Here is a 22,370-nt window from a genome sequence, read left to right on the forward strand (position 1 = left end):
GTTGTTAAAACTCTTACTGTGTTTACCCCAGTCCAACGCCGGCATCTCCACATCTGAAATGAAAACAGTGCTGGAAATACTCTGTGGAGAGAGAAAGCTCGCGTTAACGTTTCAGGTCAAGTATGACTCTTCATATCACTATCTCAGGTTGCTCTTTAATCCTCTCTTTATTTTTCTTCTGATTTATTAGTATCTGTTTCACTTTGCACTTGTTTATTGTGTACTTGCTAACTCTGTATACATGTTTATCTTGTATCCTGAGCATTATACTATAATGGTATTCCTTAGGTTTTCATCAATAATTCAGATCTTTAATTGGCTTGAATTATTGATGTAAAGTTGCCTTCCCTCCATCATTCTGCTTAATGTTTTTCCTCTAGCTTTTTCTAAAATTATTATCCAAGCTCATGCCTCTTGAATCTCAGCACTGAACATATTCAGCAGTTCATATGCTTTAAATTGCCACCACCCATTCCATTTGCGTTATCTGGATCACTTAAGATTAATTACCAAGTCAATACTGTATTATCGATTATCAATACTACCTTTTGGATTCCATGATGCTTCTTTAATAACCAACTGCATTACATTATATTTACTGAGCTGGATTCTAAATTACTTGGGTTATTCCAAATTTATGTTTAGTTGATTGATGCACCCTGTTTGGATAGCCATGCTATTTTCAAATACATTTGTCATTTCTTTCTCAGGCAAATTGTCTTTGACGATGGTCAGTAGCATGCCCCTAACATTATTTTTGAACTTTTGATATTCAAGATCTCAGTTGTTTATAAGATATTGAATCATTTTCCACACTAAGTTTGTATTTTAAAATAAGCTTGCAATGTGTTTCATTGGTAGACCCAACTTATTGCCCAACTGAAATGACATTAACTTGTGCTACTTTCCTTAAACTAAATAATATTTCTTTATTTTACTACTTTTTTTTTAGACACATTAACCAAACATGACAAAAGGCTCCAAAAGAAAAGCAAATATTAAATAAAATTTTCCAGTTGACTTATCCAATCACATAGCATAATTAAAGGCGACAAGGCGGCTTTGACCAGAGAAACTGAATTCAATCCTGGTTATGAACATTTCTCTTCACTGGTTTTGTCCAGTTTTACTGTAAAGTTGAGTTTATTTATTAGTCACAAGTATGCTTACATTCACACTGTAAGTCAGTTACTGTGAAAATCCTCTAGTTGGCACATCCCGCTCATCGCCTGTTCGGGTACACTGAGGGAGAATTTAACATGGCCAATGCACCTAATCTGCACATCTTTGGACCATGGGAGGAAACCGGAGCACCTGGAGGAAACCCACGCAGACACAAAGAGAATGTGCAAACTCCACACAGACAGCGACTCAAGCTGGGAATTGAACCCAGGTCCCTGGCATTGTGAGGCAGCATTGCTAACCACTGTGCCACCCCTAAGGAAAATACAATTGTGTTCCACCTCTGTGTGCTCAGATTCTAGCCAGAAATTCCTCTCATTCAGAAATCTCACTCAAATAGTAAATTTTGGGACAAGTTATGGTGTTCTGTGGTCAGAGTGAATTATGTCATTTTCAGGATCCAGCTGTTCAAAGAAGCTAATTAATAAAAAAGCATTCTGCAGGCTATAGATATTGGCTCTACATGAAAAGAAACGTTCACAGACAATGACAGTGTACAACAACCTGTCTCCAGTTGATGTTGGTAGATTTATTGATGTCAATGAGTTGGAAGTTTAATTTGTCTGAGCTAATGTGTTTCTACAATACAAAAATGACTTTGTCCTGTTGTTCTTTAGTTATTTAGTAACATTATTTCTTCTAATAATAGCACGTGTTTTAGTAATTTGGTGCCAGCCATTTAAGATTAATGAAATTACTTGTCAGATGAAATTATGACCTTCCTTTATGGTGAAATGAAGGGTGCTTTGTTATGACTTAGCAATTGAACAACACTTCAATTAATTTATGATTTGACTTTGGTGAATAAATAAATATCAATGTATTACTTTAGCTTTGTGAAATTATCCCCATTTTGGAATAGGGCATTTTTGGTTGCTATGGAGTATTGTTTCCATGGTAGCATCTGCCTAAGGCTTAAAATAAAGGTCACAGTGTCTGGTTGTAGTTTTTGTATAATTAGATTTGCCCCCGCAGTTTTGAATTAACATATCTATATTTGAACAATTATTTGGAGCTTTGGTGGTAACTAATCCCATGTTTTTCGCTTCCATCATCTGAATGCAGAAAGCAAATTCAATTTAAAAATACAGTGAATTCCTGCCGTTCACAGGGACTCTGTTCCGTGATATCTCGCAGAGGGTGAAATCGCAATCGGTGAACACATTTTATAATGGGGGTGAATTAGATGGGTTCCAGTCATCCCCAAATTTCACATTTTAAAATTAAAGGAGTCAATAAAAACCATGTTTTTTGAGTAAATTGAAGACAATTTTACTTAAGAAATTGTTAGACAGCAGAAGAAAACAACAAATTTAAACTTGTCACTTACATAATACAGTGGTACATTTTACAAATCACAGTACATTACTACACAGTACAGTAAATTGTAGATCATTTTATTGAAGAAATTATTTGTCAACACAAAACAACAACAATTTAAAACTTGTCACTCAGAATACAGTACCTAATTTACAAATCACTACATTACTGTACAATACAAGTACTGTACTTGAGATTGGGGGTAGATGGAATGGGTGACATGGCTCATGCAGGCATTGATGTGGATAATTTGGATGAGAAGAACAATGTTACTGTTGACTGCTTCACCTTTTGTTTTTCAATTTTGTGAAGCTCTCTGTAAGGAACAATAGCTTTGTCAATTGCTCTACAAAGGCAATGCTTCTTTTCATGTTTGTATCGTGGTCTGTTGACTTTTTTCAAATCTTTGGCTGACCTGGGTTCTGCCATCATCTTGGTTGTGAACTGAGTCATTTTAGGCCCTCTTTCCTGCCCCTATTAGGACTCATTTAATCTCATCAATTCAACCAATTCTTACTGGTCACTTGTGATGAGATTGAAGCAATTCATCCACTTCAACTGTGGTCATGACTTCAAATCTCTCCCTTGCGATTTGTTTTGTTAAGTCAACAATCCCGGCCACTTCAGCTTCCACATTGGCGAACCCTGTGAAATCATTTTCACAGCCTCAGGACAAATTTTTTTCCCAGCAGGCATTTATGTTTGAAGCTGTAACATCCTTAATTATGCTGACAGCTATGAGGATGTTGAATTGCTTCCAGCAGTCATGGACAGAGGTTGAAGGGACTGCTTCCTGAAGATGAAGGATGTGGCTGAAACTTTGTCCAGTGAGGCACTTCCCTTGAATGAGGCAATCACCCCCAGACCATTTATTGGGTAAGTACGGTTGTATTTGGGGGTAAAAACAAAATCTCAGCATCTGGATGATTCTCTGTGAGAGTGTGTGGAAGCCCAAGTATATTATTGAGGCTGAGTAGGACCTTGAAAAAGAATTTTTGTTCCCTCATAAATGCTGACCTGTGGCAGAAAGCAATTGGCAAACCAGTCTTAAAATCTGACTGCTATAAACCAGGCATTGCTATTGGCTTCCAAAAGACAGGCAGAGGATTTTTTTCCCTTTGAAAGCTCAAGGGTTTTCTGGCCGATAAACCAGCATTGGTTTATCACATTGACACAGCAGAAGTGTCAACTTGTCTTTTACTGCTTTAAACATAGGAGCTGTCGTCTTCTTTTGAAATCTAAGTCCTCTTTTGGCATCTTCTTCCAGAGCAGGCCAGTATCACCTGCATTGAAGACCCACTGTGCCTGATAGCCTCTCTCTTCAATGTATTCCTGTAGCACCTTTGGAAACACTCCTGCAGCTGCATAATCAGAAGAAGCAGCCCCCTCTGCAACGTCACATTATGAAGCCGATACACTTTTTAGAGTGATTGATCCATCCTGTGCAGGCTAAGAATCCTTTGGAAGTAGGAGGGGAGAACCCACTTACATTTCCTTCATTGTCACCAGTGACTCCAGTACTACCCTTTTTACTACTCTCTATGTTCTGGTTCAATTCAAGGGCTTTGTTTCGAATGATTGGACCATGGACTGGGGTCTTCCTTTGATGCTGGTGCTCGATCCACATTTGAGTACCTTGTCCATTTCCTCTAAGTGTGGATCTCCTGCCCACAAAAGTTAACCTGGCAGTTCGACTACCAGAAATGATAACACTGACCCATATTTTACCTTCAAACTGCATAATATACCTGATTATGGATTCAATCACAGAGTATTCCCGGACTAGCATGGAAGCACTTGCACCATTTCTCAGTCTATTTAGGATTATGACTCTTTGTTCAAGTGTCATCATTTGTACTGTATTGTAACTGTACTGCAAAATATTGCACCACTGTATATCCGGTAAATCACCGCAACCAACGTGCACATTTGCATTTTAGCAGATGGAAATCCATTTACAGAATCAAGCAGAAGATATTCTGTAATTCATAATTGTTTTATTGTTGTACAATAGTTAAATATAGATACTAGTTTCCACTCTTCTTCTGGATCGTCTCCCTGTGCAGAAGCCACCCCCTACTGGGGAAAAGCCCAGTTTTTCAGTACAGGTTTCAGTGAGCATCACTCTTAAGTTAGTCCTGGTTTGCTCTTAAAGGGACCCACATTTCTAACATGGTCAGATCCTCTTTTAAGAAAAAGAAATCTATTTAGACAAAGATATATAGATGTACATATGGGAGACATCCTCTTTTTAGAACCTTCAACAATTGTACTGTATCGGCATTCCTCTTAGTGAAACAATCTGATATTTGGTGACTAATATCGACCCCACTTAGCTTAGAGGTTTCTTTCCTCTACAACATCTGCTTTAAACAGGCTGTGTCTATCCTGAGCCTTTTTTCATTTACACTTTTTTGTAGAATGTACATTACCCCACATAGATCAGTTATCCATGTAACATTCTTTTGGTATTGTTCTTTCAGCCTCTTTTTATACAGCATTCCCTCCAAGATCTTGCACACATAGAACAGCATCAATGAGAGCAAGACTTACAGCTGCTAGTGTGCTCTTCACCATTCTTAATTTCTTTGCCTCCCATGCCAAGGGGCAGCTTGTCCTATTATCTGCCACAAGAAGTATCACAAATCCTCCTGTTCTGGAAAACCCATTGCCAAAGTTTGCATGTGAAGCATCACTAAAAATGATTAATTTCATGTTATTGATATCACCCAAAGCTGGGAACTTTTGCATACCTCTATTTTAAATTTTTTAAAAGTTTAATTCGCTCTTCAGATGTTCTCCATCTTTTGGATTTTTCATGACAAGACCAAGTTCCAGCATGAAACTTGCATCTGATCTTGCCTGTCTGTCTCACCAATTGAGCTGTCCAATGAGACTCATCAGCTGTTCTATCTCATCCTTGGTAGAAGCCACATCTTTCTGTCCGAATATGATACAACTAATTGTGATGTGATTGACATTGCCTACGTAAGACTCTTGATGTAAAATTATTTCTTACTCACTCTGGTTAATTGCCAAACCCACATATTTGAAGGCTCCAAAAGCTTTACCATCAATTTTAAATGCCTTCCTAATTTCCCCCTAACCCACTCCACAAAAAAAAATCATCCAAATGCATCATGAAGATACCCAAAGGTTTTCCATCAGAGTGCCAGTAGAATATGGCTGGGTCCACTTTCAGTTGTGCACACCCTAACTTTAACTGAAACATCCTTACCCAAAAATACTATACTCGATGCGTAATTTAACCCATAAACACATTTGTTCAATTTCCAGAGCTTCCCCTCTATTAGTCATAGACTTGGTGCTTCTTTCAGAGGTTGTAAGAATACTTCCCTCTTGAGCAGATTAACCTGAAGAAAAGTTGGTTTGATATCTATGGAGTTACACTTCCAGGAATAAGTTGTTAAAATGGCTTAAAAGATCTTCAAATTCCTGGTTTAATCTTAATGGGAACTGCATCTCTAACATTGTCATTGCAGTGGGTGTTTTCTTCACGGGAAAGATGACAAACGGTGTTTTTTTATGGTTTCTGCTGTAAATGCTTTATTAACCTTTCGGGCGCATGTGTTTAAGTGGGAAGTGAATCGCGGATGAGCGAAGTTCTGGGGTCGTGAACCTGATTTGGATCCACAGATTTGTGTAGGTAAACCGAATCGTGAAGCAGGGGGACACGAGCTATAGGAGTTGACTATAAAACACGAAGAAACTCAACTTGAATCATGTGATTATTACTTTTGTGAATGCAAGTTAGTTCCATATTTGTGAATATCTTTGCAATATTGAAACCCATTGCAATTAAAATCATTGGTTACTATTTGAAGAATTGTGTTTGGGCATCTTGTAAAATGAATGCTACAAAGGCTGTCAGTTAATAAGCTGAAACTCTCTTGAACAGGCATGTCCAACCTTTTCGCCTGTGGGTGGCCACATTTCAAATTTTTTCTCAATGGGCCAATAACCAAATTTCAGAAAGATAAAAATTCGGCAAAACATTAAACATGAATTTCAAAAAAAAATAAAATAATTCTTGTTGAGCAAGAATAAAACGCTGAATAATAAATAAAGATGAGTGTTAGAGTGCAGTCGTGACACTGAGAGTCCAGCTCACTCCCCCTCTCCAAACCTGAGGGTGGATGATAGAGCATGATGGTGGGTGAGGGTGAATGAGAACACTGAACCGGGGAGTGGACCAGACTTAGGGACACACTCTGCCCCCACACATGTTCCCTCCGCCCCCTCACCCACACCACAATACCCGCCCCCACCCTTACACTCTTTTCCACCTCCCCTAACACACACACTCTTACTCTCTCCCTCACATTCTCTCTCTCTCTCTCCCTCTTGCCTTTTCACTCTCCCCAGAACTTTTCTCTTTGCCCCGCCGCCTGCGCCCGCCCCGCCCCCGCCCTCTCACCCCGCCGCCCCCCCTCGCCTGCCCCCCGTCCCCTCTCACCCCGCCACCCCCCTCGCCCCCTCTCATCCCGCCGCCCCACCTCGCCCCCTCTCACCCCGCCGCCCCACCTTGCCCCCTCTCACCCCGCCGCCGCCCCCCCTCGCCCCCTCTCACCCCGCCGCCCCCCGTCACCCCCTCTCACCCCGCCGCCCCCTCTCACCCCGCCGCCCCCCCCTCGCCCGCTCTCACCCCGCCGCCCCCCCTCGCCCCCTCTCACCCCGCTGCCTTGCACCCTCTCCTTCGCTCTGGTCCTCTCCTCGCATCCTACAGCTCTGGTCACCTGTTCTCTATTGAACCTACCTGTTGTTTTGAGCCCCCCTCAACCTGAAACCGAGACATTAAAAACTTGCTGGGCAATTGAAGATTGCCAGTCCCACGCTGGTTTCACCCTATATCAGCTGTGATAGGCAGTTACCAGTGAGCTTGTCAGCAGCCAATGAATGGAGAAACCAGCCTGTGATTGGATGGGCAGGCTTTGTAAAAATTCTGTCTGAGAAGCGTTGGAGACTTGGACTGTTGACTCCAATGATGCAGCAAGCCAGGTGAAAATGCTGGGCCATGTTCAAGCCTGCTGTAGAAAGTAGGAACAGGAGTGGGCCATTCAGCGCATTGATCCTGTTCTGCCATTCAGTTCATGGCTGATAATCTACTTCAACGTTACTTTCCCACACTATTTCCATATCCCATGTTGTCATTATTTTATAGAAATCTATTGATTCCTGTTTCGAACATGCTCAATGATTGAGCTTCCACAGCCCTCTGGGGTAGAGAATTCCAAAGATTCACCACCCTCTGACTGAAGAAATTCCTTTTCATCCCAAGCACATATTTTACTAAGGTTTGGCAGTGCAACACCATCTGTTCCACATCCAGCATTTGCTTCATTTGTAATATCATTAGAAAATGGTTCCTGTGTTAAAATTGGAACATTTAAATACTCATAGCTATAGTATAAGGCAGAACTTTGCAGTGAAAATTGATGTTGGTTGATCCTCAGGCATACTAGCTTTTATGTACAGCAGAATCGGACCATGGAATTGTGTGTTGTGTTTGGTACTGAGAATCTCATCCCACTAGTTTTCTATGGTGGCGAAGCAACAAGTAAAGAATACACATTTCCCTTAGGCAAATGTAAGTTCCTACAAGAGAATCTTTCTTTAATTTGTAGTCGGATTGCTTAATAGCACTCCCCAGGTTACAATTTATAATTTCCCTGCTTTGAATTTCTGAAAATAGCTGATGCGTAGTATTAATACATTTTAGAGAGGTTAGAACAACCCAGCAGAACCCCTCTGAAGAGTTGCAGTTGTAACTCCAGGGCAGAGCTTTTGGAAAACACAGGACGTGCTGGAGTGGCCTTGAAGTGTTGGTGCTCTGAATCAGAGTTGAAGATAAGTTTAAGACATTATGGAAGGCAATGATATGGTTTGTCGTCTTGATGTGAATTAAAATTCTGTTAATTATATTGCTTGATAAAAATTGTTTTAAAGACCAACATAAAGGAAGTTAAAACAAAACTTCTTAGTCTCTATACTCCAAGCTTTTAGCTCTTGCACATTGATTTGCAGTAGACTTGTTCAACCCTTTCATCAGGCCACATTTGCATTTTCTCTAACTTGGGCAAATTTCAGAATGATTAGGTTTGGCACAATAATCGATTGTATTTCAGAATAGGTTGACATATTAAGAAACAATTCCTCAGCAAAAATAAAGCAATGTCATAGCAATGAAGTAAATTAAGAAAGAGTAATTAATAAAAATAACCAGAGTGCATGTGTGTCTGGCTCACTCCCAGTCTCGAGGTGCTCACCAACTCACCTTCATTCACTAAGTGGGTGTGTGCATTTGTGTTGATGTGTGCTGGTGAGTGTCAGTGAGAAATCTGTGACTGGGAGTAAGTCAGACACTCCCTCAATCTCTCCCTCACTTCCTTCCACCCACTCACTGCCTCTCTCATTCCCACCCTCTCACTCACTCACTCAGTCTCTCTCTCTCACATACACACACACACACTCACCATGGCCCTGCCTCTTCCTTGGACCCAACACAACTAGTGAGCCTATCAGCAGTAAACGTGGGAGAGAGATCCCTGTGTTTGGAGGGGCAACTCCGTGCACAATCTTCCATTCAAAAGCACTGGTTTAACCAGCATTTTGGAAACGGATTCCTGGTGGGTCTGCATAGTGGGACTCTGTGGGCCGGATGCAACGGTCGGCCCTGTATGTTGAACAAGTCTGATGTATACATTAGGATAGACTCCCCCACACGTTTTTTGGTACATCTTGCTTTCCCTGGAGTCTCTTTGGTTTTTTGAAATAAAAATTGAAAGCTCATAATATAATCAAGGTCATTGAGTTACATTTGTCGCAGGAAAAAGGTCAGAATCAGGCAATTGGATTTTCAAAGCATCACTCGAATTCCATGCAAGAAGGATCTAGTTTGACTTTTCCAGTCATCACTGGCTCCTGATAATGAATAACCTGAGGCATCATGAGGAATATTGTTTGACGTCTAGAGTTCTCTGAATCCCTGTGCCACTGTTCATGGTAAGCTAAGAGGATGCAGTGTTTTATAAGGACAGGAACAGTACACAATGTAAAACAAGTTGTTGTATTCTGTTGCTAAAATGTAGATGTATATGCCTTGAAGTGGAAAAGGTTATTTCTTGACCAGAATGACTCGATCAATTTTTAATTCAATAAGTAAACAAGTTGATGAGTAAAAATCTTAGCTATGTTTGGAAAAATCAATTAAGTGCATTAAAAAAGTTTACATTAAACCATGTGTCGGGGAGGAGTGTTGTCGCATCAGTTTAAAAAAAATATTGTTGTATTTGTTTCTAAGTCAGAAGGGTGGGTGAAGTGAATTGTTTAGGGAAGGATATGAAGATTTGGTTTGAAAGAAAATATTTGATATGTATGTACTGCTTTTTACAATCTTGATAGATGCACATAATCACTAACTTAAAACAAATAAAGAATAATGGATCTGGCATGCCAATGCTCATGTAAAGTTACAGGATATATATACTGTCTGTCTTTCATATATTTATGCTCTTCATTTTCCCACCTTTCTTGGTCCTGATTTCTCTCATTCCTTCCTTTGTGTTTGCTCATGCTAATTATTGTGTTCGCTTTCTTTCTCTTTTCTTTTCTGTCTTCCTTTCCCTCTTCTGCTTTTGACCCAACACTCTTGTCTCCATTCAGTCCTTGCTTGTCTGCCCCACTTCAGCAGTAAGCTGCTGAACTATCAAGTGATTCTTCAAAATACTTATTATGCTGCTCAGCCTACAGTAGAATTATTCGCATAAAGATGGAGAGCACAGGATACAAAGTAGCAGAGCCCCAAGGAAGTAGGGAACAAGTATCACAGCGCCAGAAATGGGTACCTTGAATATAATTTCAACAGTAATGAAGTGAGGCATGCTGGCATTGGGAATAGAAACTGCTTGAAGTCTCAGCAGCAGCATGAACAATGAGGGAACTACCTGTTTTTTCAAATGTTTAAATTAATACAAATGTGAGACAATGCATTTTGGAAGGTCTAATCTAGATGGGAAATATACAATAAATGGCAGAACACTTAAGAATATTGATAGGCAGAGGGATCTGGGTGTACAGGTACACAGGTCACTGAAAGTGGCAACGCAGGTGGAGAAGGTAGTCAAGAAGGCATATGGCATGCTTGCCATCATTGGTTGGGGCATTGAGTTTAAAAATTGGCAGGTCATGTTGCAGCTTTATAGAACCTGAGGCCACACTTAGGATGTAGTGTTCAATTCTGGTCACCACACTACCAGAAGGATGTGGAGGCTTTGGAGAGGGTACAGAAAAGATTTACCAGGATGCTACCTGGTATGGAGGGCACTAGCTATGAGGAGAGGTTGGAGAAACTTGGTTTGCTCTCACTGGAATGACGGAGGTTGAGGGGCGACTAGATAAAAGTCTACAAGATTATGAGGGGCATGGACAGAATGGGTAGTCAGAAGCTTTTCCCCAGGGTGGAAGAATCAATTACTAGGGAGCATAGGTTTAAGGTGCGAGGGGCAAGGTTTAAAGGAGATGTACAAGACAAGCTTTTTACACAGGGTGGTGGGTGCCTGGAACTCGCTGCCCGGGGAGGTAGCAGAAGTAGATATGATAGTGACTTTTAAGGGGCATCTTGACAAATACATGAATAGGATGGGAATAGAAGGATATGGTCCCTGGAAGGGTAAGGGCTTTTAGTTCAGTCGGGCAGCATGGTCGATGCAGGCTTGGAGGGCCGAAGGCTGTAATTTTCTTTGTTCTAAAACATCAGTTATCTGGAAAGCCTACCATGGTAGGCTAGAGGCAGATCTAAAACAAGGGTTTGGGCGGCACGGGTAGCACAGTGGTTAGCACTGCTGCTTCACAGCGCCTAGGACCCGGGCTTGATTCCCGGCTTGGGTCACTATCTGTGTGGAGTTTGCACGTTCTCCCCGTGTCTGCGTGGGTTTCCTCCGGGTGCTCCGGTTACCTCCCACATTCTGAAAGACGTACTGGTTAGGTGCGTTGACCCGAACAGGTGCTGGACTGTGGCGACCAGGGAAATTTCACAGTAATTTCATTGCAGTTAATGTAAGCCTTACTTGTGACGAATAAATAAACTTTACTTTATCTATGAGAGATCACTAAAATAGGAGTCACGGATAAAATCAAAGGAAGAGTTGAGGAATGATGTTGGCAGAAGGATGAACCAGTGTGGTTGCTGAAAGGTGTCTGGGACAGCATAAAAATGGTTTTCAGAGATGTCCTCAGAGCAGTGAAATAAGTCAGGGCAAGCTGATAATGGGATCAAAGCAATTTACTGCAGATGCTGGAATCTGAAACAAAAACATAAAATGCTGGAAAATCTCAGCAGGTCTGGCAGCGTCTGTGGAGAGCGAATAGAGTTGTTGGGTGGGATTTTACGGCCTCGCTCTAGCGAGACCAGAAATTCCCACCCGAGGTCAACGGAGATTTCTGTCATCGGACCCTCGCCCGCTCTGATTCTGAGTTCCGGCAAATGTTTCGAATCTGGATGGCCCTTTGTCAGAGCTTTGATAATGGGATATTTCTTTGATTTTGCTCACTCTTGGCATTTTTTTGACATCCATACTGCTCTGTCATTTTCCTACCGGTTCAACAATGTTTGAGAGATTTGGCATTGTTCAGTTAATTGATTTGTTGCTTTTAATGAATAATTGGTCAAACTGCAAAAGGTAATTTGGAGTATTGGTCTTATGTTTCTCAGATGTCTTGTCTTGTGCTGCTACTTCTGTCCCCTTATCCCTGCTTTTCATTCTCTCGCTTTTCTGTTTACATTTTTTAAAACTGTGCCTCTTTTTAGATGCTTCACTTTAGGGTGAAACTGAGCTTTTCAAGTAAATGGGGACACTAAAAAATGCAAAGATAATTTGGTGCACAAATTGAAATATGTTCCTGTAAGGTATTAAAATTGAATTTAGTTTAAACCCTTATTTTAGACATTTTAATTAACTAGGGTAGTGGATGGCGGGTAGGAGAATGGATGGGGAATAAAACTCAAAAATATTTTCCTTTTACAAGAGCCCGTTGGCTGAATTGTGCAGTTACAGAATGGAATGATATCACTATAAAATAGCAGCTAATGCGATATTGCGTAATACACGCTTGGGCATGGTTTTGATGTGTTGAGGGAATGAAAATTATCAAGAAAATGTTGGTGTTTTTCTTGTTGTTTTCAATGCATACATATTCCAGAAAGCATTCTTCATGCACCGTGTGAAATATCCTACATATAATCAGCTGGAAGTTATTTTTGAATTTTCTTGTGGAAAGGCAATTACTCATTTCTGACATCAGAGCCGCAGAGCACCAGCAATTGGAGTCTGCCCTATTTCTCACTATCGGCACAAAAAGGACTAAAACCAGAATAAATGTAGAGTTAAAACCTAGAATTAATGGAATATAATGGAAAGATTTTAAAACTGGGACCTTGGACCATACTGTTTTCCACCCAGACATCCTCATGTTTCTGGGTCTCCTGTAAATGTGGAGACAAATTATTTCCTTTGATGTGTACTGATGGACATTTTCTGCAATGATAGCACTGTTTCATTTTGGTATTTGTTTTTCATAAGTAAGTCAACATTTGCAGGAAATACTCCAGGTAGATAAGTTTGAAACCATTGTTAATAGCTTGAGGTATTACAAAGCAGCACTCCAATCTTAATTCCGATGACAATGATGAACTATTCGACCTTTGCTTTCACAACTTTTGAGTCTACATAATCAATCCCAGGTAACCTCTAGCCCTCTAATTCTGGTTTGCACTGTCTGGTTATTTCGCTTCTGTATTATGAAAGGCTTACCATTAGTATATCGCTACTCTATAATTGACCCATAACACATTTAAAAATGACTAACCTTGATTCATGAGTCGATTATTCCATTTTCAATCATATGTCACTTGTCAACATAAAGAATAGTTCAAAATTTTCAATATACCAGCTGAACAATTATTAGAACCTTAAACTTGATTTATCATGGAGCTCTATATTTAAGCCCTCTCTGATTGTATTAGTGCCTCAAATTCAATAGAGAAATCATTTGAATGTGTCTGTTGCAAGCACAGTTAGGATTTAATTTTCTCTACTGTAATATAAGCTAAAAGGATTTTTTTAAGGCGGCCCTAATTATTTTACAACTTTGAATTACCCTTTACTGTCTCCTATCCTGATCCATCTTTGCTTTTGCGAGCCCAAGCAATGCAGATTTTAGTGCATCTGACACACAAATGGTTCACCATCCGCCATCTGATCTAATTGGATCACATCAAACGCTATTGGGCTGAATTGTCCACTGTCATAACTGTTGATGACTCCAAAATCATCCGAGAGAGCAGTAATAATCTGGCTTCTTTTATCTGTTACCAACCAGTTCCTTAAGTCTCTCCTTTACTATCATCACCCTCAACTCCAACATGTGCAAGGCCTAAGCAGGTCATTGACATATTTGTCACTAAGATTGAGCCATTCTGGTCAACTATCTGTTACTTTCCGATTTTCCCTCAATCCCCAAGTCAAACCTCCCTTCACACCCAATCCCCAAGTCAAACCTCCCTTCACGCCCTTTCCAAATTCATTTTGTTTGTGAACCTACTCTCCTTTCCGAAACCAATGCTTGTTCAAAAAAATCTACTCTTGACTCTTGTTCTTGCAAACTACCACTGCATTTTCAACCACCTTTACTCTTCCAAAGTCTTTGAAAATGCATGTCTATCTTCAAAAAGGCAGCTCACCACCACCTTCTGAAGGGCAACCAGGGATGGGCAATAAATGCTGGCCTAGCCAGCGATGCCCACATCCCGTAAAATGAATTTTTAAAAAAAGAAATCTTTCGGTTCTGAAAGTCCTAATTCCTTCTGGTGCTCACTACACTACACTCTAGTTGAGGTTGAACCACTGTTTCTGTCTGTTTATAAAGCTCAGGATCTGATATGTCTTTTTAACCACAGTCTCAAATTGCCCTGCCACCTTTAATAATTTGTGAACATTTACCCTGAGATCTCTCTGTTCAGAACTTTCTTTAGAATGACACCTTTCAGTTTATGTTGACTCTTTGTCCTTCCTACCAAAATGTATCACTTCTGTATTAAATGACATCTGCCATGTGTTCACCCATTCCACAGCCCAGTGTCTACATCCTAGAATCATCGAATCCCTACAGTACAAAAGGAGACCATTTGGCCCATCGCGTTTGTACCAACCATAATCCCACCCAGGCCCTATTCCCGCAACCCCATACATTTACCCTGCTAATCCCCCTGACACGAGGGTCAATGTAGCATGGCCAATCAACCGAACCTGCACATCTTTGAAATGTGGGAGGAAACTGGAGCACCCAGAGGAAACCCACGCAAACACAGAGAGAATGTGCAAACTCCGCACAGACAGTGACCTGAGGCTGGAATTGAACCTGGGACCCTGGCGCTGTGAGACATCAATGCTAAACTCTTGAAGTTGATCACTAACCTCCTCACAGTTCACCATACTTCCAATCTGCAGGTTTCACAATTGTGCTCTGTACATCCAAGTCTAGCTCATTATAGACCCAAGTGGTTCTAGTACCGACTCCACTGGAACTTCATTGTATACCTTCCTCCACTGTGAAAGAACATTTGTTCACCAAAACTGTTTCCTGTCCTTCAGCGAACCTCATGTAAATGTTGCCACTATCTCTTGATGGGCTTCAACTTTGCTAACAAGCCTATTACCTGGCAATTTATCAGACACCCTTTGGATATCCATGTGTGCCTCATCAGCCACCTTGTCCTCATTAATCCTCTCTGTTACCTCACCAAAAATAATTAAGTTAGTCCAACATGATTTGCCCTTAAGTTTGTGCTGGCTTTCCTTAATTGTCCACATTTATCCAAGTGGCTGTTTATTTTGACCTGGATTATTGTTCCTTAAATCTTTCCCAACAGTGAGCGTAAAATGACTGGCCTGTAGTTGCTAGCTTTTTAGAAACTTTTTTGAGTAAGGGTGAAACATTTACAATTCTCCTGCTCTGTGGAACTACCTCCCTACCAAAAGAGGATTGGAAGATTGTGGATGTATCCTATTCAGTTCTGGTGACTTAAAACCAATAAGCTTTTTTAATTTCTCTGCATTATCAATTTTAGCTCATCTAGTATCAGGACTTTGGTATCATCTTTTCCTTTGTAAAAACAGGTACAAAGTGCTCATTAAGTATCCCAGCCATGCCCTCCTTTCCACACACAGTTCCACGTTTTGGTGCCTCACTCGCCTTACAACGCTTTTACCATTGAAAATGCCATAAAAGACTTTGGATTCCCTTTTATATCAGCTGCCAGTCCGTTTGAGTCTCTTATTTCCTTTTTCACATTCCTCTCTGAATTTTCTATATTGAACCTATATATAGTTCTCACTTGTTTTAAGAACCTAAATTTTGTCATAAACTGTCTTTTTCTGCTTCATTTTACTCCATCGCTTTCAGGGAGCTATTGTTTTAGTTTCCCTATCTTTCCCTCTTGTGAGCATGCACTTCAACTGTACCCAGTCCATCTCCTCTTTAAAGGAATTCCATTGTTTGATTCTAGTTTTCGTACCAGTTTTTGATTCCAATTTACACAGGATTGCTTGCCTCTCAACCCTCTGAAGTTGACTCTTCTTCAATTCGGGATTTTTACTCTGAATTGCACATGCCCTTTTCCATAGCTAATCTAAACCTCAAGATATAATCATTATTAGGTAAAGTCACCATAGTCCCAGATGACCATTGGTTACTCTCCTCTTTGAGGGGGAGAGGTGATAGGTGGTGATTTAACCCAAGGATCACCACACCTCGGGCAAGGTTGAGAAAGCAGGTGTTCATGAATAACCCCAGCTGGTACAGGAATTGAACCCGCACTGTTGGCTTTGCTCTGCATCACAAACCAGTCGTCCAGCCAACTGAGCTATCCGACCCAACCGAATCATCATTATTTCTGAAATGTTCCGCTACTTATATTTCATCCACTTGACGGGCAAGGCTGAGAGTGGGCAATGAGAGAAAAGGAGGCCTAGAATGGAGGAGGAAAGAATAAGATTGAGAATGGCGCAGTGTGGGAGGGCAAGGCTGGGAGCAACATGGCCAGGGAATGGCACGGTTAGGAAGGGTGAGGCTGAGAGTGGCACATTCTGGGAGGGCGAGGCCAAGAGCAGTAAACATTTAATGTTATGTTAATTATGTAAACTTGTTATGAGATCAAATTTGCCTTATTGAGCTGGGGGCTGGGATCTACGAGTCCTCACAAACCCCAAGAGTTTCAGTGTGGATCAGGAACCAGTTGTGCATGCATAACCCAACATTCTTGGGCTGAGGACAAGGGCCTAGTGCAACTGTTAAGAGTAAAATGTGCAAAAACCCAGGAGTGGGGCACCATACCTAAAGCATCCTGGGACAGGACAGGGAGAGGTCTCTGAAAGAGGGAGATAGAGAACTAGTGAAGGAGGAGGAGATCACCAGTAGGATCACAAAGGAAGAGGCTCCAACTAGTAACAGTGCTGAGGATGGCAGACTTCAAGTAATGAGGGTTCAGTGGAAATTCTGAGGATCTGAGAAGGCAGCAGAAGGCTGGTGATTCCGTGCTGTGGGCTGTTGGGACAAAGGTAATCTTTTAGACCAGTAGTGTTCTAACCGGCAAGGCTGAAGAGCTGATGATGTGCTTGTGAGTTGGTGCTGGAGTGCGGACTTTGGAATCAATTGGAATGGAGTCTCAGGAGATGCGATTGAAATTCTGTGAAGTGAGCTATCCTTGAGGCCTGAATTGGAATGACTTTTGGAGAGAATTCCAAGGCTAGATATTAAGGGATAAAGTCTGGAATCCTTTGAGAGAGAGATTGGTTGACTCGCAGAATTTATCAATGTTTGGGTGGATTGCTGAGAACTCTGTGGGAATCTGCCTTGGTCGCATTTGCCGTTTAATGTGTAGTGTGAGTGTAGACCAGAGTATTTTTGAGACCAAGGCTGGGTTTTATTTTTTGGCAGTGGAGGTGGCTTTTGGCTGGATCTTCCGGTCCCAACTGAAGTCAGTGGTCATTTGCGTTGCTCGCTGGCTGTGCCGCTGTGGAACCTGCTGTGTGGGGTGACCTTAGGCAGGACCGGAAGATTCTGCTGATAGAGAGAGCCAGAAAATCCTGCCCCAAATCTTAAGGCAAAAGATAGGAGGTCAACTCATACATGATTAATATTTTTGAGAGGTTGAAATCCATGCATTTTCTTGACTATGATGAGGGCAAACCACATTTAATCGCATAATCCACTTTAAATGATAAAACTACAAAATATTCACAAGGTTTAAGATTCACCAAGAGCCCTAACTCTCTACACAGTATTAGCATTGTTTCACGCCAGGGCTGCCTGAGCTAGCATGACCGATTGGCACCATTTTGGAGCAGCCTCTCCTACCTGAGATTCTTTGCTACTTGCTGCTTCCCTACCCAACTTTCCTGCTCACTGCTCCTTATGCTCGTTTCCTCCCTCTCACTCTCTACTGGGTCCTTGTTCACAGCAAAGTTTCTGGGGAGAAAGCAGCAAGCAGGAGAGTTGACCTGCGGAAGAGGCGGTAGGCATATAATAATTTGAAAGTCTTGTGATTTTTCGGCAAAAGTCGGGATCAACCTTTACACAAAATTTGCTATTACAAGTATATATGGCAGTTTGTCCCAAACATAATTGGGGGATGAAATTCCAGCAGTGAGAATGTAACCTGCAGAAAAGTTGCTAATTGCATTTGTCATTCTAAGACGTATAATCTCCACAAAATGCAGATTTACACATTTTATCATACAGTATAGCTAGTGCACTGGAGAATGCTCATTGGGAGCAACTAAGATTGACTTCATTTGTATCTCCAACCCAACCATTCTATCTTTAAGGCTATCAATTTTCATGGACTTAAAAATATCACACAGCTGTTCAGTAAATTAAAATAGAATCTTTTGTGTGCAAGGCTTAGTGACATGGATGTTCTGTCTAGTTGTATTACATCAATAAATGGTATATGACTTTGGAGAGCTTTTAAATATTGAATCTCAAAGTGAGAGCAGTAATTGTGAAGAGTTGTTTACGGGTTAGCCCACTGACACTTGTGAAGTGCTGTTTCATGATATTAAAATCAACTTTTACGTGTATTTGAGTTCCCTCAAAGGTGAGCATATTTAGGATTGCTTATACTTTGCCTATTTGCTAAATAGTATCTGTTGCAGTAGCAGCTGCTGCATTTGAAAGCTAACTTTATATGAAAAAATATTACCACTTTGGGTTTAGAAATAGATCTGAATTGCTTTTGCTTGTACTCAAAGAAGCTGTTGATCACCTTTTTCTGGGTGTTTACCAAACATTTTGAAAAGAGGAGTCATCCTTCTGATTGTCAGTAATTGTATCATGTCAGTTTCTGAACACTATCGCAACTATGAAACACGAAACTTGACTGTTTCAGTAGTAATGGTTCTTAATATAATGCAAGGTTTATATTACTTTTATTATAACGAGAAACTATTTACTGAGTAGTGACTCTATAAAAAATATTTTTTGTTTATATATTTTTAAGTTCTCTGCTATCCCAGGAGCACTTTACAATCACTTAATTACTTTGAGCACAGCAATTTTTCTTTTATAGGCAAATTCAGCAGCCAGTTTGCATTCAGAGGTCCCATAAAAAGCATGAGATGTGATGAAATAAATTAAAAGATGATAATTAAATTAAAGATAATAATGAGAGAACATCCTTGCTTTACTTTGAATAAGATTAGGATCCTTCGTATCTGGCTGAACAAAGTTCAATGTCTTATCAGACAATACAGCACTCTCTGAACAACGCAGTTTATGTGCTCAAAATCAATAACCTACAACCTTCTGACTCATCAGCAATAGTGCTGTTATTGAATCAATTCACACTTAAGAAGAGATTAACAAAACTTGCATTCTGTTTGGAGCCATTTGGCTTTCTTGACTGGTAAATGACTTCTGTTGCCCTACATGCCTAATTTGTTAGGTTTATGGTGTGAATTTCTGAAATTTGCCAGAACTTGACAGGCTGAGTGATGCTGGACACCACTGGATGTCACTCTCAATATCCCAGATTCAATCCATCACTGTTTGTATGTGGCTTGAAAGCTGATTTCTGTTGAAAATTTCAATTTGCATGTTTTAATTGTCAAGCCAGGCTTTCAAACAAATCCCAAAGGCAATCTCCAGGAAGACTCCATACAATGAGCTTTGAGCAAACCCGTCTCAAACTTGAGCTCATCCTTGACCCATGATTTTTGCCACCCAAATGTTATACTTTTCATCCAGTTAAATCGCTTGTGAAACCACCTGTATCTATCTGAAAAACTGACTTGAAAGGATAAAGAAATTTTGATTGTTGTTAGAATTCTGGTTTGTTTTTCCACTTTCATTTTATTTTCTTATAATTGGAGTTACTGTTCCAAAGGAATGTCTTGTTCCAAATTCATCATACTTTTAAGCATCTATTGATTATACATCTTGTACTAAAATAGTACACTATTTCAATGTTTAATAGATATTTGCAGTAGAAATGTGTAGACTTTGTTATGTTCCAAAAATATATAAAGGATATCCTTACATTTATAAACATTATGCATAACATCCATCAACTGTTCAGAACACTAATTATCAACCATCTGTCCCTCATTCTGTTATGCCCCATTCCAGTTTCATAATGTTCTTTCTATTTCTATTTAAAGTTGTATTTTATGTATAATTAAAATAAAAAGAGGGGAAATATTAAATTAATTTAACCTAACCTCTGGTCAGGACAGATTACGTTCACACATTGTTAAAGAATCTAGGAAGAGATAGCAGAGGCATTATTACATACATTTAAAAGGTGTAGTGCCAGAAGACCTATTTTTAAGAAGGGAGCAGGGACTTATCCAGGAAGCTTTTGACTTGCCAATTTAACATCTGTGGTCAGAAAGATAATGAAATCTCTACTACAGGAGAAAATAGAAAAACAGCTAGAGGCTGAAAATTTAATAAATAGCCAGGCATGGATTTCAAAAGGAAATGTCTTGCTTGACCAACCTTATTGAATTTTTTGAGGAAGTAACAGAGTGCCGAGAGAGGTGCTGTAGTTGATGTAATTTATCTAGATTTCCAAAAGACCTTTGATAAGGTGCCACCTAATAGACTGGTAAGTCAAGGCCAAGGAACAGAACTGAGAGCTAGTGGCTTCAATACAGAAAGTAGAGCATAGGGGTAAAGGGTTATTATTTAGAGTGAAATCCCATAAAGATCAGTAAAAGGGAACAGCATTCACAAGTTTATATCAACTATTTAGACTTTGGAATCAAAAACACAGTTTCTGAACTTGCAGATGACACCAAAAACTAAAAAAATAAGATGAGTAAGGTTAAAGAGGCCACTTTTTTCTAAAAAGGAAAACCAAGCACTTGGGTTTATTTCTCGAGGAATAGAATTGAACAGGAGAGAGGTTATGCTAAACTTATTTCAAATCTTGGTGAGACCATGTTTGGAGTGCTTTGTGCAGTTCTGGTGGCCATAATATAAAAAGGACAGAGACATTGCAACAGGTATATAAAGAATTGACATGGATGGTATCAAGTACTAGTTTGCATTTCTATCAGGAACTGAACAGGTTGTGTCTCCTTTCTTTTGAAAAGTCCAGACTGAGGGGGCGATCTAATAGATACGTTTTGATAGAGTAGGCAGGAAGAACGTGTTTCCATTTGTGGGGACGCATAAAATTAAAGGTTATCAATAAAAGATGGCCACCAAAAAATCAAGGTGGAAATTCAGGAGAAAAAATTTACCCAGAGAGTGGTGGGGGAGTAAAACTCGCTACCACAGACAGGGCTTGAAGCTAAGTAGTGTAGATATACATTTAAGGGAAAATTGAATGAGTAAATGAAGGAGAATGGAAGAGATGGCTATGTTTTAAGTGAAAGGAGGACTGAATGAAACATAAATGCTGGCATAGACTGGTTGGGTTGAATGACCTTATTTCTGGCTATATATTCCATTTAATTCTGTTTCATACAGCTTTTTAATTTCCTTGCGCAATTATATTTGAAGTAAGAATAAATATGAAAATGAAAGCAATGCAGTCTTGAGATAGCAAGTTGTGTGGAAATATTTCCAGAAACCAAAATTACTTCATTTGTAATGACTCAATTTAGACAATTTAGGAACTGTTCAGCAATGAGTCATCCAACTGCTTTGAACTTTTAAGGTATCTTATTCGGATAAATGCATATGCTGTTTAATTTTGCAAACCAGCTGACCTATTGCTTTTTTCTTTGTTTTTTGATTTGATTCATTATTGTCACTTGTATTAACATAGTGAAAAGTATTGTTTCTTGGGTGCTATACAGACAAAACATACCGTTCATAGAGAAGGAAATGAGAGAGTGCAGAATGTAATGTTACAGTCATAGCTAGGGTGTAGAGAAAGATCAACTTAACGCAAGGTAAGTCCATTCCAAAGTCTGACAGCAGCAGGTCTGACAGACAGACAGACCTGTTCTTGAGTCGGCTGATACGTGACCTCAGACTTTTGTATCTTTTTCCCAACAGAAGAAGGTGGAAGAGAGAATGCCCGGGGTGTGTGGGGTCCTTAATTATGCTGGCTGCTTTGCCAAGGCAGCGGGAAGTGTAGACAGTCAATGGATGGGAGGCTGATTTGCATGATGGATTTGGCTACATTCAGACCGTTTGTAGTTTCTTGCGGTCTTGGGCAGAGCAGGAGCCATACCAAGCTGTGATACAACCAGAAAGAATGCTTTCTGTGGTGCATCTGTAAAAGTTGGTGAGAGTCGTAGCTGACATGCCAAATTCCCTTAGTCTTCTGAGAAAGT

The 22,370-nt window shown here is 40.2% G+C and overlaps 1 protein-coding gene across 2 annotated transcripts in view; it reads left to right on the plus strand.

Moving 5' to 3' along the window:
- smurf1 (SMAD specific E3 ubiquitin protein ligase 1) overlaps nucleotides 1–22,370 on the plus strand; it is a 129,732-nt gene that overhangs the window by 46,014 nt on the left and 61,348 nt on the right. The window lies entirely within an intron of this gene.

Source organism: Mustelus asterias, chromosome 23 (assembly GCF_964213995.1).
Source record: "Mustelus asterias chromosome 23, sMusAst1.hap1.1, whole genome shotgun sequence".
In the NCBI taxonomy this organism is placed as follows: domain Eukaryota; kingdom Metazoa; phylum Chordata; class Chondrichthyes; order Carcharhiniformes; family Triakidae; genus Mustelus; species Mustelus asterias.